The sequence below is a fragment of the Gossypium raimondii genome, chromosome 11 (assembly GCF_025698545.1).
Source record: "Gossypium raimondii isolate GPD5lz chromosome 11, ASM2569854v1, whole genome shotgun sequence".
NCBI classification, from domain to species: domain Eukaryota; kingdom Viridiplantae; phylum Streptophyta; class Magnoliopsida; order Malvales; family Malvaceae; genus Gossypium; species Gossypium raimondii.
The window spans coordinates 7,249,814-7,268,943 of NC_068575.1; positions in this window are offsets into that span (position 1 = coordinate 7,249,814).

Sequence of the window (19,130 nt, forward strand, 5' to 3'; positions counted from 1 at the left end):
CAAAAAGAAATATACATCACCATGTTTGAAATCCGGATCGTTGTTTGGATGCTGAATTGATGGTCAGATCAAGTTCCTAACCTGCGCACAGAAAACAAAACCGTACGCTGAATATAAACTCAGTGGTATTTCTATAATCCAAATATTTAAAGGCAAGATATTATAATATATACATTTAATCACACAATAACATTAGTCATTCAATTCATCAATTCATAAACACATCATTCATAACATATTCAATTCTCATCACTTGCTATTTCAAATCTCATACTTGCTATACAAATAGCTTTTCACAATATGATACACAATTCATGTGTCTCATTTTCATTTCACATTCAATATTTTCCAATACCAATCATAGTATCATTTCATTTAATTACCCCTATTAACACGGCTCGGACTCTGACGAATACACGGATCCAACCAAAACACACCAGTTTGGTACCCAGTACCTCATTGGATAATTTGAAGTAATAAATTGACACCCAGTATCTTATTGGCTAAACCGAAGTAAATTGGCACCCAGTGCCTCATCGAATTAATCCGAAGTAATAAATTGACACCCAGCGTCTCATCGACTATAAGTCGAAGAAATCTCTGAACTCTTCCAATCCTATGGCATGCCATCTATATCCAATTCAGCCCGATACAGTTAATAGGGTTTAATTTCACATTTCAGGTATAATCAATATCCAATACTGATTTTTCATATAATCATATAATTGCACATATATTCATTTCAATTCAAAAATCAATTCATTCAATATGTATATATCTACCAATTCAATTCATTCAATCAATTATCAATTTATCAATTACTTACCTCAACACTTACCATATACATTCAATAAAAATTACAACAATTAATAACAAGCTTGGATTATAGAAATACAAACCGTAAATTTTGAGCTATTCCTCGTTGACTTTATCTTTTCCCTTTTTAGTCGAAGATTCGATACAATGCTAGCTACAAATTAAAACAATTAAAATTCATCAATACAATACAATTCAATTTCACATTGAATATTTTAATTTTATTCAACATTTGCCTAAATTCCAATTTAGTCCTAAACCGAGACTAGCTTTATTTCTTCATAATTAATTCTATATTTTCATTTAATTTTCACTTTAAACTAGATTTAACTCTCTAATTTCACTTAAATCCCTAAATTTCAAAATTTTTACAATTTAGTCTCTAATACTCAAAATTTATAATTTATTCTACAATTCAATCATTTTCATTTCTAGCTTAAAATCTATCAATTTAGTCCCTAATACTCAAATTATTCAACATGAATAACATTTAAAATTCAATAATTTCTAAAATTTCAACATAGGTTGGATAGTATTTAATGCCGAGATTTCAAAAACATAAAAATTACAAGAAAATGGACTAAATTAACTAACCAATTGAGCTTTAAACCCTTGAAACCCTAACTTTTCTCCTTCTTTCTTTCTCTTTTATTTCCTTTCTTTCCTTCTATATTTCGCTTTCTTTCTCTCCTTCTTTTCTATTTCTTTTCTTTTACTTAATTATTTAATATAATATAATAATATATATATACACTTAACATTTAAGTTTTATTATAATATTATATTATATATTTTAACTTTAAGTTTTATAATAAAATACACTTATGCCGCCTCATTTAATACAATTGGAATAATTGCTTATTTAGTCCCTTCAATTATTTTTTAATCTATAATTCAACTTTCACCCTTTATGCAATTTAGTCATTATACCTAATTACTCTTATTTCATGCAAATTCACCTAACCAAAACCTAATTAACTACACAACTAACTTCGTAAATATTTATTAGAGTTTGTTTTTGGAAAACGAAGTCCCGAAAATACACTTTTCGACACCCGTGACTATCAGGTCGTTACATTCCTATTTTGTTCTTTGGATACTTTTGTATGTTGTTTGGCTCATGATTTGTTTAAGTATGTTGTAAAGGGTAAATTACACCAATGGTCACTCAACTTTGATGCACCTAACAAAACAATCACTCTTATTTCAATTCAGTCACTCAACTTTTAAAAAATAACAAATCAGTCACTAACATTATCGAAAAGTGACAAATCAGTCACCCATTAACATTTTCTATTAAAGACCTAAGGGGTCAGGTGACGTGATTAGTTAACTGGCTAACGTGGTCAATTAACTTGCCACATTGGACAAGGTAAAGTTTTAATTCAGTCACTTAACTTTCAAAAAAATAACAAAACAGTCACTAACGTTATCAAAAAGTTACAAATTAGTCACTCATTAACATTTTTCGTTACAGGCGTAACGGAAAAGGTGACGTGACCAATAAATTAGTTGATGTGGCCAGTTAACTTGCCATGTTAAACGAGGTAAAGTTGAGTGATTTTTTTTCATCCTTTCATTTTTTAATAAATGACCCAATATTTTTACTTTTTGCGTAAATGACCTAATATGTTTATAGTTCTTCTTCTTCATCCCAACAATCTTGTTGTCATCGCCTCCACCATAACCATCTTTAGTGTCACCATCGTTGACTTTCAAACTACCACCCTATCTTTTTTTTCTTCTTTTTTAACCCACAATAGAATAGCCACCATGGTTGGGATCCAACTGCCTTTTTATGTTGCCCAAAGCCATTTACTCTGAAAAAACCAGATTGAAATGGGATTTGAGACAATTTTGAGTCAAACTATCAGTACCCACAACAAAATCGGTGAGGAGAACATACTCCAAAGTAACATTCAAGCAATTTAAGAACCAAAATGACTCATATTTGTCAAGATCTTCATGGGATATGATGGTATAAACAAAAGGGCCGTCGATTAAGCTAAACAACACTAACTCCATTACCAACATTATTAAGTTGCATAAAACAAAATCAGAAACAAAATAAGGGGAACATCCAGACAAACCAAACAATCGATTGAACCTATGGTTTTTGGGAACAAAGGAAGCGGTTCATTCAAAAGGGTAACCAAATGCCGGCAAGTGAAATTTTAGGTCAGGTTAGTGGTTAGCAAGATCCCAAGGTCGAAATCGGATTGGGTATTATAGTAAAGAAGGATGAGAGATGGATCAGAAGAAAAGCGGCGGAGATGGTCGGCAACGAAAGTTGTGGTCGAGGTGAAGTAAGTAAAGTACTTGGAAAGGGATTTGAAACGGGTCACGGACCTAAGGGATGATCTAGAAAGGATATAGAAAAGGGTATTTTAGGGTAATGAAAATGAGAAAGCCATGGTTCTTAGCTTTCTTCTTGAACAAGAAGAATTCATTCAAGTGTTTTATTTGTTCTTTTTGGGTGTCTAGTTTTTTGAAAGTTAATATGACTGATTTGTTATTTTTTGAAAGTTGAGTGACTGTTGGTATAATTTACCTTTATATATATTAGGTTCGAAATAATGTAGCGGCCGGTTAAATGCCAAGCCACTTTTCTGTTACGTTTGTAACGGAAAATGGTTAGTACAAATGATTTGTTATTTTTTGAAAATTGAGTTATTGAATTGAAATCAAAATGATTGTTTTATCAGCTACATCAAAGTTAAGTGATTGTCGATCTAATTTACCCTATTGTAAATTGTTACTGCAGTTGCTTTTTAGGCAAGGAAAAAAATTGTACATGAAAAAAAATTGTTAAACCAACAATAGCTCCCAAAAGAGAAGGGACTTAGGGTCAAACCTGATCAATGGGGCTTACAAAACATTGACAATGTAACACCACTAACCCGTATCCGTCGCCGGAACAGGGTTACGAAGCATTACCAGAATATATAGATTAAATACAGAGATTTCATATTATTTAACATTTAGATCAGAAATTATTCATAAAGTCCCTTATATAAGCCCTCGAAGCCCAAAACATACTTTAGAAACAAGTCAGGACTAAAACGGGTAATCAAAGATTTTTCGCAAAATCTCAAAATTTTTCCAAGGTGTAGGGGACACACGCCCTTGTGGTTAGGCTGTGTGGGCATTCGAAATAGGGGACACGGGCGTGTTTCAGCCCGTGTCCATACCCGTGTAACTCTCTTACGTAGGTCACATGCCAGTATGCTAGGCCGTGTGATAAATTTTGAGCATTCTGTTTTGAAATTTTTAAGATGCAGGGGACACATGGCCAAAACACACACCCATATGACACACGACTGAGACACAAGCCCGTGTCTCTGCCGGTGTGGACAAAATAAGGCCATTTCTAAGCCATGTTTCTCACCCAATTGGTCTTCCACCGACATTAACACTTTAACACATTCACAAGCCAATCCAAGACATTTAATCCAAGCCAAATCCAAGTCTTATGCATTATATAATACCTCATATAACTAATTATACAAACTTATTTACTTACCTATTTGTTCAAATATTCATAAGCATAATTCATCCTCACTTCAACCTTAATCACTTTACTATACATATTAACTAGATAAAGACACATTTATATATACATCAAAATATATATATCACAAGCCATTTCAAATGGCTAGTTACAACCAAACATGTATGTGCCAACATTGACTAATTTAACATATACATGTCATTATAACCAAAAGTAATTTACTATTTATACTGAATTGGGCTGATGGATAGTGTGATGTAGCTCCGACCAACTTCCAACCTTTACGAGCTTCTAATACTATAAAACAAGGAAAATAAACAAAGTAAACTTTAAAGTTTAATAAGTTCGTATAACATAAATTAACTTACCAATCATTTACATTTAAAACAAGCATACAAAATACATCCAAAGCAATTTGGCCAAAAGCCTATACACATATCATCATCAAACATGTTAGTCATGTATTTCACATGAATTTCAAGAAACATATATGAGCTCATCAAATATCAAATTTCCATGTTCATAAACTTTCCACATCTTGTATTCATACATCAATTTCACATATTTCGGGTATATACTGGTAAATTTATTTCAATTTCATGTTATCTCATGTCAAAACTTTGCCTGTTGAATCATTTAAAATATCGATGGATACACGGGTTGTAACAGCCCAATTTTCAGTAGTGTCAGAATAGTGATTTGAGATCACTAAATTCGATGAAAAAGTTAGAAAAATTTATTAATTAATAATTATAAGTTAAGCGTGATTTTAGAAATATTTTTGAATTAGTGACTTATCGGGTCTCCGTCTTGGTAAAACTAACTCAGAAAACAATTATTAAAAATATTTATAGAATTAGTTATATCACCAATTGGATTTTAGTTAAGTGAATTTAGTTAAATTAAAGTTAATTGAGTATTAGGACTAAATTGGATTAAGTGTGAAAGTTAATTATAAAATGGAAAAAGGAGAAAGGACTAAACTAATAATTAAACCATAAAAGTGACAAGTGTGTGGTAATTATAAATACATGTGTAATAAATATATGTATACATTTGTAATTAATATATGTACATACTTATTAATTAAGTAAAAGATATTTATTTATTATATTATTATTAATTAAATAAAAGAAATAAAAGATAGAAAAGAGAATAGAAACAGAATAGGCAAACGAAACAGAGAAGGAAAGAAGGAAAGAAAGAAAAGAAAGAAAGAAAAGGGAAAATTAAGGTTTTGAGGTTCCAAGCTCAATTGGTAAGTCAAATTAAGTCATTTTCTTATACTTTTGAGTTTTAGAGTTCTAGAACAAAATATTTCATGGTTTATGTTGAAATTTTGGAAGTTGTTATATTTTTAGACATTGATTATATTGAATAAATGAAAGAATTAGGGTTAAATTGATTGAATTTCAAGTTAGAAGTTAGTAAAGGGTTGATTTGTAAAATAAAACATAAGTTTTGAATAGTAGGGACTAAATTGAGAGAATTTTGAAATTAAGGATTCATGGTGAAATTAGAGAGTTAAATTAGTTTAAAGTGGGAATGGAATGAAAATATGAAATTAGTTTTGAGAATAAAAGTTAGTTTCGGTTCAGGGACTAAATTGGAATTTAGGCAAATATTGAGTAAAAATTGAAATATTTAATGTGAGATTGAATGGTGTTGTATTGATGATTTTTAATTGTTTTAATTTCGTAGCTAGCGTCGTATTGAAATTCTCGACTAAAAAGGGGAAAAATATAGTCGACGTCGAATAGCTCGAAATTCCTGGTTTGTATTTCTATAATCCGAATCTAATTATTAATTGTTGTATTTTGATTAAATGTTATGGTAAGTGATTGAGGTGAGAATTATTGTGTTTTATAATTGAAATGGATTGTTTTGGTATGTGATGAAATTATATTGGTTGAATTAAATTGGAATATACATATTATGAATATATATGTGTAAATGTGAAATTGTGCAAATATGATAATTGAATTATTTTTTATATGTATAAAATTCAGTTTTAATGCGGAAGTAGACGTAATTTAGAACTACTGGGATATTAGCGGCATGCCATTAAGGAACCTTAGTGCGCTATCTGATTATTAGCACATCAGTGCTATCTGATTATTAGCATGTCAGTGCTCTCTGATTACTAGCACGCCAGTGCTCTCTGTTTAGCACATCTGTGCTCTCTGTATAGCACTTCAATGCTCTCTGTTCATTAGTGCATAACAATGCACCTCTGTATTTGTTCCGTATATCCGGTGTGTTCTATAAAATCTACTTTGGGCTAAGAATAAGAATATGATATAGTAAACTGAAAATAAAATGTGAAATATGTTGTAAATACATGGCATACATGAGTTATATACTCATAAATTGATTGTGGAATGGATAGTGCCATTGTTTAAATGATACGTGAATAAATTATGGAAAGATATTATATATAGCAAGTGATGAAAATCGAGTATTGTGTGATTTTAAATGTTCAATTGTGCTTAACATTTTATTATACATATTTTATTGTTTTATTTTTTTAAATATTCAGATTATAGAAATACCACTAAGTTTTTACTCAGCATACGGTTTTGTTTCCGTGCGCAGGTTTAGTACTTAAGTTTGATCGCTGATTCAGCATTCAACAACGATCCCGAACTCAAATATGATGATGTTTATTTCTTTGTGTCGACATGTACCTAGAGTGTCTAAATATTAGTTATTTTATGGTTTGATTGTAAATGAATTTATAAGATCTATTTTGGAGAGTTTACAATTTGGATTAAAACGATGATTTGATGACTTGTTTTGATGATATAAAAATGTTTGAGATTTCTGTCTGTTTGATCTATAATCTCTGATAATGCTCCGTAACCCAGTTTCGGCAAGGGATACGGGTTGGGAGTGTTACATTTATTGGTATCAGAGCTTTGCAGGTTTAGTAGATTCTCGGACTAAATCGAGTTCGGAATTGAGTTTAGAGGTACATGCCATAATTAAGTCGAATTGAGTCGGGATTGGATGCTGATAAATTTGTTTGTTTCTATTTTATAATTGAAAATGTTGAATGATTATGATGATTATATTGATGATAAATGTTATGTTATACGCGTATATATATGAGAGTCAAATTTTGAGGCTTTATGACCTTCACCCCCTCACTTGTACAATGGAATTTACAAGATTTATATTCATTAAGTTTACAAGTGTGAAATTGAAGAGTTCAATAATTGAATGAATAATAGTACGGTCACAACTGAGGATGCGATAACAAGTAAAGAGAGTTCTATAAATGATATCAGATTTTTTTCTAAACATTATTCGAGATACGCAATATCATTATTAAGGAAGAAGTTATTCATGAGTAATCGACTTATTTGGGTATAGAATTTAAAGAGCGGGTTAATCAGAATTTCTTTTGAATTGATTTCTTTAGTGATTGGGATAATGTGAGATCATTGATGACTTTAGTAGTTAGTGGGATAGTGTTGAAAATTGCAAACATATCTGAATGCAATTGTTATAGTCAGGTATCTTACAACGATTTTTTCAGAGGTATATGCAACTATTTATTTTCAAATATGATTCTTATCATAAAGAAAGGCTGGTTAATCATAACGTCGAATGGAAGTATTGTTAGTCTAGTTAACTCATGATCGGTATTGCTCTATCTTTATTTGGTTTTCTAATCTATTATGTTCGATAGAAGATTTGATGATAAGACTCATATGAAGTTATTTTCTATTTCTACTGGTTGAAGCTTCGAATTACATATATGCAATTTACATTGTCTTAATCACAACTATTTCTAGTGCGTACGAGCGATATTCTTCTTTTGGATTTTCTCTAGGATATCATCGATCTATTTATCATTCAATGAGGTTTTTATTCTCTGAAATTCAGTATAGCTTCACATCTTGGATTTCATTATCTCGGTTTTCTTATTATTCCTATGGTCTAATCTTATTTATTAACCATGGTTCGTCTGTAAAAGATATTCACTGGCCGGAGGTAAATATATTTATTACTATTATAAATCTTGGATCAATCATGGGAGCTCAGTAATATGGATATCAGATTATAGAAGTTGTATTACTGCACTGGTTATTATTGGGACTACTTTCTGTTTTCTTCATCTATTTTGGAGTGCACTATTGATGTTGAGATATTGTTTTATCTATAAGGTTGAAACGTCGGTTTTATTATAGAACTATAGTTTTAATCTATCTGATGGTTGTGGCTTCGGTATAGTTCAAAGCTTCGATGATTATAATTGAAATAGCTTTATTATATATAATTCATTTCCAGTTTTTGTGAAAGGGTTGACATCGGTAAAAGAGTAGATGTTGGAGGGTTGAGCTCAAACTTGTATTTTGGTTTTCACTTCTAAGGTAATCCTGAATTATGTCAACAAGTCAATAATGGGATGTCATAATTCATTTGAGTTAATGCAGTTTGTTGTAATTTTTGGTTGATATTCCGAGAGGATTATGGTATATGGTATATGGTATAATTGGAATGTTTTGACAACAAGAAGAATGTATTATTCTGGAATGTTATCATCTGATAGATAAAATCGACTCAGTTGTTATAATCAGAGTGGGTTATTCATTGAAAAGTTAATTGAGTTATAATCAGTTATGGAATCAGTACATTTTGGGTCTCCACAATGGGTTTAAATTATCTGCTTTCTTCTGGCTGGATGGGTTTCCAAGGTATTCGTTTGAAGGTATTAGATAAAATGGTTCAGGTTCAGGTTCAGGTTCATAGATTGCTAAAGATGGCTCTGCTGTGATAAAGGATGAAGGATAATCCGTAGGCAACTGGTTGTTATGCATATGAGTCTATTCTCAGGTCCGGGAATAAATTTTGTGCATTCATGGGTAAATAGACGGACAATCAGAATGAGAAATTCAGATTTTAGAAGACTTGATACAGAAATATATCTATCAGGTCAGTTCTAATCGGGAAATGTTATTATAGGTTAAAGTCGTCTCGATTGTCGAAGTTATTGTAGTTGTGTAAAATGATATTGCTTGACGCTTTTATGGAAAAAGGGAAACAAATATCTGTTGAAAGTTACAGATGCAACCATGTCAAAAACATCGATCAGAATTTGAAAATCCAGGTTTCTCAGTTATGTTTCGACAGACGATTACTGAAAAGTTCTCGGTAGTTATACTACTAGTGAAAAAGTGATGACAGGAGAATATCAGAGCTACTCAGTTAAGTTTAGACATAGTATCAAGTTCTAAAATGAGTTCTGATATAAGTTCGGAAATAATATGAGTTATGATTAAATTTTGTGGACTTCGATTAAAAAAGTGGAAGAAAGATTTAACTTAATAGCTTGTATCAGGTGAGAAATTTCGAGGACGAAATATTTTTTAAGGGGGGAAGAGTTAGTACACACGAAGTGTACAAATTATAATCCGACAATTCATATTCAGGAGTGCTCATTAGAGTACATAATCGGGAAACCGTCTCTCGAGCCATATAACAGAAAGCTCATGTGAGCCATGTAACGGGAAGCTCATAAGAGTCATAATCGGGAAGCTTATGTGAGCCAATAATGGGTAGCTCCGAAGGGCCATTAACGGGAAACTCTGGATAGCCATATATTGGGAAGTTCAAACGAGCCATATTGGGAAGCTTCGGAAAGCCATTAATCAGGAAGCTCACAAGGAGCCTTTAATTGGAAAGCTCACGAAGAGCCATACATCGGGACGCTCATAAGAGCTGTGGCGTGTCTACAACACATGCAGAATCACAACCAATCGAGATGCTCCGAAGAGCTATTAACAGGAAGCTCACAAGAACCATATAACGGAAAGCCCGATACAGTAATTAACGGGACACTCTTTAGAGTTGTGGTGTGTCCACAACATATGCAGTATCACAACCAGTACGAGAAATCCCGTATCCATCGAATTTCATTTATTCAATCGGGACTTGATGTTTGTCAGGCATTGTCGGATATAATATTAATTTCATATTCATAGCAACAATACAATCACATACACAACATTCAATTCAAACATATAAATATACACAATTTAGTTACACGAACTTACCTCGACAATGTTTGTGAACTTGTATGCTACTAATCCGTTACTTTTTTTTACCTCGATCTAGCTCCGTATTTGGTCTATTCGGATCTATACAAGTAAATTTAGCTCAATTTAATACAATTCTTATTCAATTCAATTCAATTCACATCTTAGGTAAAATTACCATTTTGCCCCTATACTTTTAATTAATTTCGATTTCATCCTTAGGCTTGGAAAATGAAATTCATGCAATTTAATCCTTATTCCAAGCCTAGTCAATTTTTACATGTGACATTTGCAGCCCATATAATTCATAAAATTTAGAATTTTTTCATGAATTTTACATCTTTACAATTTAGTCCCTAAACCATAATTTCATCAAAATTCACTTTACAAAAGTTGTTTATCTATCAACAACATTTCATTTTCTACCATAAATTTCATAATTCATGCATATTCATCCATGGAAAAGCTTTAATGCTTTGATAATTTTACAAATTAATCCCCGAGATAGGTAGATTACGCTATTACGATCTCGAAAATATAAAAATTACTAAAAATGAGACAAGAAAACATACCTAATTGAGCCAAATAAGTTTTCTCAAAACCAAAATTCCATGGCTAGGGTTTCCATGTTTTTTTTAGGAAAGATGGTAATATGATGATATTTTATGTTATTTTATTATTTATCATCTTTTCATCTTTTTCTTTCCAATTTAGTCATTTTCTTTATTTTATTTTCCATGGATGAATCATCATACTTATCTACTAACTCCTCTTAATGGTCTATTTGCCATATAAGGACCTCAACTTTTGAATTCCATAGCTAGTTAATACTTATAGCTACTAGAATTCAACTTTTGCATTTTATGCAATTTGGTCCTTTTCTCAATTAATCATATAATTGGTAAAATTTTCTTAACGGAATTTTTATATGATATTCCTATCATACAGTAGACCATAAAATAATATTAAAATAATTTTTTTTGGGCTCGAATTTGTGGTCTCGAAACCACTGTTCTGATTTAACTGAAAACAAGTTGTTAAAGACAGTGTCCATGTAGCAATTATCAGCATATAAATTTCAGCATGCTCATTCAACTGGGCCAATAAAGGAAAAGCATCGTGGACAAGGGCAAGATCACGAAATCTAAGAGAATCAATAATAATATTTTTCAATGCCCAGAAAACCTAAATTTAATAAAGGAAAAAGAATACATAAGATTATAAAATATTCCATACCAAATTTTGCTAAGTAAAACTTAATTTATCTCACTTCCTAATTAGAATAATTTCATTTCATATGCATACCTACCCACAAACATCATCACTTAGGGAACCAACCAACTCAACAAAGCGAGGAACCACTCCAGCTTAAATCACTTCCTCAATTGGTACACTACATTTTGTGATAAATGGGAAAAAATATCACTATTTAAACTTTATATCACTATTTAAATAAATTTTATTACAAAATAATTTTTTCATTATTTGAAAGCAATTTCGTAAACCGAGTGATTACTTAAAGCTGCAAACTACTATCATCTGACCATACACTGGCAACCAAAATTTTCAACTGTAGTCAAGGAGTGGAACAAAATAAGAATAACCTAATGCTCAATCAAGTCACAAACAGAACCAATCAATAAAATTAAATAAATAAGTATGACAAACAAAAATTAAAGAAACAAGTGTGTTAACTATCATGCACATGCCAACAGCTAAACTGTAATCCAAACACAAATATAAAAGTGTTATTTTGATGAATTAAAGAACAAGCACTTAATTGACTTCACACTTTGATCATTAAGCTTAATAAAATAAATAAACTAAGAACAAAATTACGAGAACCAATCAACAAATTTGCTAATGTGGAAATGTTACCGTCTTGACATTGTACTTTAACAATAAAAAAGGAAAACTGACCTTTTTTCACAAACTCTCTTCGTGATTATTCTTCCTAATCTCTATGTTACCCTCTACCTAAAAACAAGAGCATATTTCATGTTAGAGATCTGTTAGAGCAAAAAAATATTGGACCTTTATATTTAAGGAGTTAAGTATGTACTTAACTTACTTCAGTCAACATGCATTCTATGTGAGCGATTGTTTGACCATTACATTCTTCACAATAATATATATTATCATTTGGAATTATTTCTTTCTCACAAGCATCATCTTCAGTAAAAGAATCCTTTAAGATCAAAGGATGAATATGATATTTGATTTCACAATGTCTAATATGGAAACACATTTCAAATGAAAATTGGTATCGCACTTTAGACAACAATAAGGGTTCTTCTTTACAACTTCCATCACATACATAATAATCAAAATTTATAATCCATGAATCAGAGAGTGATTTGATATTATACAATCTACTTACAAGTAAAATTTGGAAATGGAAAAAATTATCTGAATATCATTTATTTTCAAATTTAAAGAAATTTACACAACAAATAAAATCACATGGTCCTAATCAGTCTTTCAAATTCAAGTGGCACAAAGATTACAATAGTCTTGATTAATAATATCTTGAGATCTTCATTGAATCCCTTGGAAGAAACTGAGAGCTCACCCTTTGCAAAATGGAACCCTGTTTGAGTAGCATCACCAATATGTCTTGACAACTTCCACAGCCAATAAAGGAAGCAAAGCACTATGGCCAATGACAAGATCACGGCATCTAAGAGAATCACCAACAATATTTTGCAATGCCAAGACAGCCTGAATTTCAAAAAAAAGAAAAGAAAAAAGAAGAAGAATACATAAGATTATAAAATATTCCATCCCAACTTTTGCTAAGTAAACTTAATTTATCTTGCTTCCTAATTAGAATAATTTCATTACATATGCATACTTGCTCACGAACACCATCACTTGGGGAACCAAGTAACTCAATAAAATGAGGAACCACTCTAGCTTGAATCACTTCCTCAATAAGTGCTTCATATTCTGTGATAAATGGCAAAAGATATCGAAGTGAATAATTTAAACTTTATATCACTATTTAAATAAATTTTATTACAAAATATTTTCTCACTTTTTGAGAGAAATTTTGTAAATCGAGTGATTGCTTGAAGCTACAAACTACTATTATCAGACCTAACACTGGCAACCAAATTTTCCAGCTGTAGTTAAGGAGTGGAACACGATAAGAACAACCCAATGCTCAATCAAGTCGCAAGCAGAACCAATCAATAAAAATTAAATAAATAACTATGACAAACAAAAATTAAATAAACAAGCATGTTAATTACTTCTGGTTTATCATGCACGTACCAACAACTAATTTGGAAATGTTTACAATAAAAATGGAAAACTGACCTTTTTTCGCAAATGCTCTTCGGAATTGTTCTTCCTAATCTCTATGTTATCCTCTACCTAACAGCAAGAGTAAATATCATGTTAGAGCAAAAAAATACCGGACATTTATATTTAAAAATTTAAGTATGTGATTAACTTACTTTAGCCAACACGCATTTTATGTGAGCGATTGTTTGACCATTACATTCTTCATAATAATATATATTATCATTTGGAATTTTTTCTTCCTCACAAAAATCACAATAATACTTTACAGAATCATCTTCAATAAAAGAATCTTTTAAGATTAAAGGATGACTATGATATTTGGATTTTACAATATCTAGTATGGGAACACATTTCAAATGAAAACTGATATCGCACTTTAGATCATAATAACGGGGCTCTCCTTTACAACTTTCATCACATTGATAACAATCAAAATTTATACCCCAATAATCAATAATCAAAGAGTGATTTATGATTTCTCCCAAAATAATAAAGATCATTCGGGTGAAACTCACATTTCAAGGGTCGCCTTAAGGAATTAGCACATGTAACATGGATGTTAAAGTGGTAATGTTCACAACTATACACAAATCCACCCAGTTCTAAGTACAAAGGGCAAGCATAACACCGTTGAGATGAACCAAAAGTAGGGAGCAGGCGACTAACCAACATGCGATTTAGATGAAATGGGACTTGAATCTTTTGTGGCAACCTATGACAAGATTCATGAAGTATATAATTACAGGTTGGGCAAAAATAGGCTAGACCTAATATTTGCAATTTACAAATGATGCATTGTGTTTTATAATCAGGGTAATTACGATTGCCAAGGACAAGCTTATGGGGGTGGGTGAAATGGTGCAACTCAGTTACTCTATCCATCTTTTTCTCTTCTAAAACCCCAGTTTTATGAGTTGTTAAAGCTGCACATTTCATATCAAGCTTGAAATTACACTGCTCACAAAAGTATATGAAGCCACGACAAATGTCTCTACATTTATCACATGCAGTTAATTGACCACCCAGATAATATGAAGTATAGAGGTTAAGAGGATGGCTAGAATGAAAAGGGTGTCGTATCTCATATGGCAAATTAGCGGGTAAAAACCAGGGCATGTCTTGCAGAAGTAGGTTGAACCATTAAGTACCAGACGACAACCCCTGCAATAATTTTCTCCTTTTAACTCTTCAGTTACTTCATACATCTGGTGAGGGTGGATGATAGGTCGAAACAAACTCTGCACATTTACAAAGAAAAAAAAAATCAAAGAATGAGCAAACTCGTTTCTTAATACTTATATATATTTCTTAATTACATAAAACGTTGGGTTAAGTTTTTTGAGTAGTTGTTAAGTGTTTGGTTATTGGTTGTATGTCATCTTGATGCCTTTTCCTTATTAATAAAAGTATCAATTTTTACTGAGAAAAAAATATTGAAACATATCAATCTCATTATAAATAACAAAAGTGTTGACTTCAAATCAAGTTGTACTAGTGAGCCTCTAAGCTTTGTGTAGTTTGAATAAAAATTTGTTAATATATTCATAATATGGTTACAAACCAGAGTGTGGATGACATTTAGTCCCTTCATTCTGCTCCATTTCATCCACAAACAAAACTTTGTTTTCCATGAGTGGGGGTGATAAGGATGGGACCTTTCCCGATGCAACGTTATCCTATAAACCAAATATGTATTAATATTTATTTCATCTACACTGATCAAAGCGGAGAGCTTTACAAATTTTTTTCATATTTTTACTATTAACTTTTATTTTACCATTTTACAAAGAAATTTAAAAGAAAAATAGCAAAAAAAGAAAATCAAAGACATCAATAAATATTAAAAAGAAATTTTCTCTTTGATTGCGAAAGTAAAATTGAATGGTGAAAAAGGCCTATTACCTGATCAAGTACACATTGAATATGAGCTATGAATGTGCAACTTTGACAATAATACACAAGATCTTCATATTTCTTTCATTCTCACAAACATCACAATAATATTTTTCAGAATCATCTTCTTTAATCAATTCCATCATGGTAAGTGGATGTCTGTGATATTTATGTGTAGCTTAAGATGGTTCAACACATTTTAAATGGAGACTAAAATGGTATTCCACACAACTATAAGTGCTAGCACCACCACCACAATGCTTGCCACATGCTTTGCAATATGAATCTTACCCTTCCTCGCCTTCCTTACTATTAGAATTAAGTCACCTGAATCCTTATTTAAATCAAATACAGTGGTAAAATAAAATAAAAGTAAAATCCCTATAGAATTATACTTCCTTTATTTTATTTTAGAATAAGGTTTTTAAACCTTATTAAACTCCATCTATTTGATATTGATTAGAATAAGGTGTTTCAATATTACTACACTCCTATTAGAATATGGTTTTACAAGCCTATAAATAGACATAGTCTACTCCTCTTGTAATTAATTTGAATTCGATATAGTGAATTTTCTTTTCCTCTGCCCGTGGTTTTTTTCCGAAAGGGTTTCCACGTAAAATCTGTGTTCTTTATTTTTATTTATTTTTTTCTTTGTGATATATTGTCATTACCGACATTCTATTTTTACAAATTGGTATCAGAGCTTTCGGGTTGTTCATCTCAATCGCGATAATAGCGTCTTTAAAGTATGAAATTTCGCTATTGGATCGCAACACCAGATTCGCGTTGTGGTAGATAAAGATGCAGGCAGTTCTTACAGAGATGGACTTAGAGGAAGCCCTACTAGTGGTAGATAAGATGCCTTCAACATTGATGGAGGAAGAGAAGAAATGCAATGATCAAAAGGCGTTAACACGGTTACATCTGCATTTGTTTAATAAAATTTTACAGGATGTGATGAAGGAGAAGACCGCCGCTGGATTATAGAAGAGGTTGGAACAAATATGTATGTCGAAAACTCTAACTAATAAGTTGTATGTGAAGTAGCGTCTTTATGCTCATCGTTTGGAAGAAGGTGCATCTGTGCATGAACACTTGATAGTGTTTCAAGAAATTCTCTCAAATTTGGAGGCTATGGAGGTTCAGTATGATAAGAAAGATCTAGGATTGATTCTACTTTGTTCGTTGACCCCGTCTTATTCAACCTTTAGAGATACAATTTTATATAGCTGCGAGTCTCTCACAGTTGATGATGTTTATGATTCTTTAACATTGTATGATAAGATGAAGCATCTTGTGGTTAAAATCGACTCTCAAGGAGAGAGTCTTATTGTTCATGGGAGACAAGATCGAAATATTGATGATGATTGTGAAAGGACACAAGAACGAAATCCTCACGGTAAATCTAAGGGTAGATCTAATTCTTCAAACAGAGGTAAAACTTGTAACTTCTGCAAGAAGAAAAGGCACATTAAATCTGAGTGCTATAAGCTACAAAACAAAATCAAAAGGGAGGCTGTGAATTAAAATAGAAAACAACCAGAAAATTCTGGTAAGGCTGATGTTGTAGAATACTACAGTGATGTTGAACTTCTAGTCGCTTCTGTCAACAATTTTAAAGTGAGCGATGAGTGGATCATTGATTCGGGTTGCACCTTCCACATAAGTCCTAATCGGGATTGGTTTACAACTTACGAAATAGTGTCTGAAGGTGTTGTTTTGATGGGAAATAATGTTTCATGTAGAATTGCAGGTGTTGGAACAATTAAAGTTAAGATGTTTGATGGAGTTATCAGAACACTTAGTGACGTACGACCTGTTCCAAAATTGAAGAGAAATTTAATTTCGTTGGGTACTCTTGATTCAAAAGGGTACAAATACACAACTGAAAGTAGGGTTTTGAATATTTTCAAAGGTTCCATCGTTGTGATGAAAGGGTAGAGAAAGATTGCCAAGTTATATGTTTAGTAGGGTACTACTATTACTGGTGATGTAGCTGTCGCATCCTCTTCCTTGTAAGATGGTGATATTACTAAACTTTGGCATTTGCGCCTAGGGCATATGAGTGAGAATGGCATGGCAGGATTGAGCAAAAGAGGACTTCTTGATGGGCAAGGAATTTGTAAACTGAAGTTCTGTGAGCATTTCGTATTTGGGAATCAAAAGAGAGTTCGATTCACCAGAGGAATCCATAACACGAAAGGAACGTTGGAGTATATCCATTCTGATCTGTGGGGGCCATCCAGAGTGCCTTCGAGAGGCGGAGCTAATTATATGCTAACTTTTATTGATGATTTTTCTAGAAAAGTGTAAGCGTTCTTCTTGAAGCAGAAAAGCGATGTGTTTTTCGTATTTAAGTCTTGGAAAATTATTATTGAAAAACAGAAGAGAAAACAGATAAAATATCTCCGCACAGACAGTGGTTTAGAGTTCTATTCTGATGAGTTTAATAAATTGTGCAAGTCATAAGGGATCGTGAGACACTTGACAGATCGTCATACTTCACAGCAAAACAGCGTTGTAGAAAGAATGAACAGAACGATCATGGAGAAGGTTCGATGTATGTTGTCAAATGCTAACTTACCAAAGTCATTTTAGGCCGAAGCAGCCTCTACTGCATATTTTTTGATCAACCGATCTCTATCGTTGTCATTGAGAAAAAGACTCTACAAGAGGTATGGTATGGTAATACTGCTGACTATTCTGATTTAAAGATCTTTGGTTGTCCTGCGTATGCTCATGTTGATAATAGAAAATTAGAACCGAGATCCATTAAATGTGTTTTTCTTGGATATAAAGCTAATGTAAAAGGGTATAAGTTATGGTGTCCTGAAAATAGAAAAGTTGTGATTAGCAGAGATGTTGTTTTTGATGAAACTGCTATGCTACCTAACTTATCTCTTAAAGACTCTTCCAATAAAGAAAATCAAAAGCAGGTGGGGTATCAGATTAATCCAGAATCTACAACAGAGTCGACTACTGAAGCCAGTACAAAAATTCAAAATAGAGTTGCTTCTTCACCACAATACTCTATCGCCAAAAACAGAACTAGAAGAAGAATTAAACCTCCAAAGAAGTATGTCGAGGCTGAAGATATAGATGCAAACCAAGAGCCATCTAATTATTCTGAGGTGGTTAGTTGTGAAGACTCAGAAAAGTAGATGTTTGCTATGTAAGAGGAGATGGAATCACTACACAAAAATAAAACATGGGATCTTGTGAAACTTCCTAAAAGTAAAAAGGTTGTTCATTGTAAATGGGTGTTTAAGAAGAAAGAGGGGACTCCAAGAGTTGAAGAACCCAGATATAAACCAAGGCTTGTTGCAAAGGGTTACAGTCAAATTCTAGGAGTGGACTTCACAGATGTGTTCTCCCCAGTTGTGAAGTATAGTTCGATTCGAGCTTTGCTTGGTATTGTGGCCATGCATGATTTGGAGCTTGAGCAATTAGATGTAAAAACTACATTTTTGCATGGAGAACTTGAGGATGATATTTACATGCAACAACTAGAGGATTTTACAGTCTCAGAAAAAGAGGACTATGTTTGCTTGCTG